Source organism: Petaurus breviceps, unplaced genomic scaffold, assembly GCF_028583685.1.
Source record: "Petaurus breviceps papuanus isolate PSGF00001 unplaced genomic scaffold, PetGlider_PUasm1.0 339, whole genome shotgun sequence".
Classification (NCBI taxonomy): domain Eukaryota; kingdom Metazoa; phylum Chordata; class Mammalia; order Diprotodontia; family Petauridae; genus Petaurus; species Petaurus breviceps.
The window spans coordinates 1-3,574 of record NW_027186112.1 but is presented as its reverse complement, the minus strand read 5'-3'; positions in this window follow the sequence as shown (position 1 = coordinate 3,574).

The window sequence follows — 3,574 nt, the reverse complement described above, 5'->3', positions numbered from 1 at the left end:
ACCTGTTTCTTTCCCTCCATCCTATTCTCTCCCCTGTTACTGCTCATAGTTTTTCTCCCCTTCTCCCTTCCCCTCAATAGTTTTCCTTTTGACCACCGCCTTCCTCAGTATTCCCTTATCAGCCCCCCTCCCTTTTTCTCCCCTTTCCCCTTACTTCTTCCCTCCCTGCTAACCACCCCCTGCTTTTGTAGCCCTTTCCCCTTCCTAGTGCCTGTAGGATGTTTTTATACTTAATGAAGTATGTTATTTCTTCCTCGAACCAAGAGTGACAGGAACAAATCTCATTCAAAACTCCTCTCCCTCCCCTCTTTTCCTCTAATATGATACGTTTTGTATCTCTTCTCCAGAGTCCTATGTTTAACTGGTTGTTATTCCCTCCTTGCACCAGACTCAATGAGGGAAAAGCTCATATAATACTCATCTCCCTCCCTTCTTTTCCTCTGCTATATTGTTTTTATGCCTCTTTGTGTGGCATAATTTACCCTTTTCCACTTCATTCATTCCTCTTCTTCCATTGCAGTCCATTTGTAGCCCTTAATAAGATTTTTTTAATCATCATTTTGTGTAATTTATACTCATACCCTCTGCTTGTCTATAAACAGTTTGTTCTCATTAAATAACAGGATGTGTATGTGTGTGTGTTTTCCTTGTTTACCTTTCTATGTCACTCTCATAATTGGAGGTTGAATTTTCCATTGAGCTCTGGCTTTTTCATCAGGAAGGTCTGGAAATCTGTTATATCATTGAATGACCATCTCTTTGCCTGGAAGAATATGCTCAGTCTCGCTGGGTAGGTGATCCTTGCTTGTAACCTGAGCTCTTTTGCCTTGTGGAAAATTTAATTCCACTGCCTCGGATCTTTCAGTGTAGAGGCTGCCAAAACCTGTGTGATCCTCACTGTGGTTCCTTGATATTTGAATTGTTTCTTTCTGACCACTTGAAGTATTTTCTCTTACCTGGTAGTTCTTGAGTTTGGCCACAACATTTCGAGGACTTTTCAATTTGGGATTGCTTTCAGCAGGTGTCTGGTGGATTCTCTCAATTTCTATTTTACCCTGAAGTTCTAGTATCTCAGGGCAGTTTTCCTTAATGAGCTCTTGGAGAATGTTGTCCAGGCTCATTTTTTATTCATAATTTTCTGGTAGGCCTATGATTCTCAGATTATCTCTCCTGGATCTTTTTTCCAGGTCAGTTATTTTTCCATTGAGATATTTTACCTCTTTTTTAAATTTTTCATTCTTGTTTTGTTTGACTAATTCTTGGTTCCTCATAGAGTTATTTGTTTCAATTTGGTTGATTCTGGTTTTTAGGAAATCATTTTCCTTGATTTTTTTTGGAGCTTCTTTTCCATATCATACACTTTTCTTTTTAAGGAGCTGTTTTCTTCATTATAATGTTTTTCTAATTCTGCAATTTTGATTTTAAAAAGAATTATTCATTTTGTCTTCTATCTCTCTCATTTGGTTTTCAAAGTTCCTTTTGAGATCATCTAGGAGAGCTTTCTGTGCTTGGGACCTGTTCCCAGTTGATGTTTCAGCTGTGGGTGTGGAGTCCACATTGTCTCCCTCTGAGGATAGCAGGACTCCAGAGTCTTTGTAGCCTGCTTTCTATCCATTTTGAGGCAGGGCCCTAGCCACATCCTTCCTCTAGAGTTCCCAAGCCTTTACTGTTGAGGGTTTTGCCCTGGGGCAATAGTTACTATGTTTTCAGGGTTAAAAGGGGCGGGGGTTGGAGGAGGCTGGGTTCACTCTGCCATCCTGGTCCTTGGAGGTCCTGATAGGGGCTTTTAAAAAAAATTTCTAGGCTATGGAGTGGTAGTCCCAGGAGTATTTGCTGTCCAGGATAGGGGGCCCTGCATTTGGTTCTTACCTTGCTCTTTCCAGTCCTAGCCCTTTGGTGAAAGGCCTGGTAGTGGCCCTTGTGGTTGGTGGGAAGACTTGCTCCCCTTGTTGGTCAGGCCTCCTCTCCTCCCTGCCTGTCCTATGCCTTTGCTTCCCTGCCTGCCCCTCTCTTTTTAACCTGCTTTGTATAACCTCTTTAAAAAGCTAAAATCCTATCCTGCACCTTAAAAACTACAGGGAATTAAATGCCTAACAATTTACATACCAAAAGAGCCAAATTTCTACCTCCCTTCCTTCTCTGAGTGGCTTACACAAAGTCCCAAACTACAAGATTTATGTACCATCCTAATCCTAATGCTCTTTTTACATTTCCGTTACCTTGATGTGGGAGGGGAGGATGCTCCCTTCCAAACCTCTTTCTCTTACAGATTTTCACTTTTGCTCCCACCTTTCTCATTAGAAAGCAACACTCAATATGCCTCAAGTACTTTAGAGTCTTTATTTATTATTTTTTTTCCTTACCTCTCTCCTTATCAATGGCTTTTCAGTGAAATCTACTCAGATACTCTGAAAGATCCTCAGTCTCAGATCCCTTCACTCTCTCCCATGATAGTGGTTGTGCACTGCCTAATCTGATCAGGGATCAGAGGGGTTAACAGAAAAACTTCGGGTCCATTTAAAATCCCAACTGTGACACCTTTTTCACTAAGGGGGAAGGGTGGGAGAACTCCTAAATGATTCATCTTGAAACCTCCAGAATTTGAATTCATTAAAACTGAACTAGTGAAAGTGTCCTTAAGTAACATAAATAAATTTTCAAAGTATTACAACAAACTTAATTTCCGGTTATTTCAGGACTTGCAGATATTAAACTTTTCCACTCTAAATTAGCCTCCATAGCAATTTATCCCAAAGTCTTTCTTCTTTTATCTTTTGACATAAAATTATTACTTTTTGGAACTCTACATGAATTTGATAGAGTCCATCAATCTTCAAATTAATATATAGCTTGAAAATTTAAGGTCTCTCATTTACTTAACAAGTTTCCTTAGTGTAAACTAATATAAAAAATTCTGACCTATTTTAAACTTCAATTAAGAGTAACACAATTCACTTAAAATACTACCAGAATTGATTTAGTTACCTTCTGATTACATTCTGATATGCGAAAAACACTTCACTTTGGGTGAGGTGGGAAATGGTTAAATGTTGGTCAGTCTGACTTTTTTTTCCCCCTAAGTTCTAAGAAGATTCTCCCTCCTCTTTCTTATCTCCCTGTTCATGCAAATAGTTTTTTTTAAATACTAATTCTGACCTGATACATCTCCTAAACCTTTTTTTTGACTTGCCATTACCATTATGTAACCTAAATTAGGTATGTATATACACACACACATATATATATAATTTTTTCTTTTTTTTTTTTTTCCCAATCCACCCGATTGAAAAGGGAAGGGGAGACAAAGACAGCTGCATTCCAAGAAAGTTCAACAGTAGCTCTTGCTGTCCTTGAAGGAACAGGGGTTGTTAGTTACACAGAAAGACACTTTACACAGAAACACAAAGAACAATTATACAAGCCAGTTTCACTTGATCATCTTTTTTTTTTCGTTATCCTTCACTTTATATTTTGGCAGCTCATCCCAATTTAGAAGTCTATTACCTAAAGGGGTATCTTCCTGAATATCAAATTGTTCCTTTGTGCCAACTATCTTAGATTGTTCCTTCCCCAT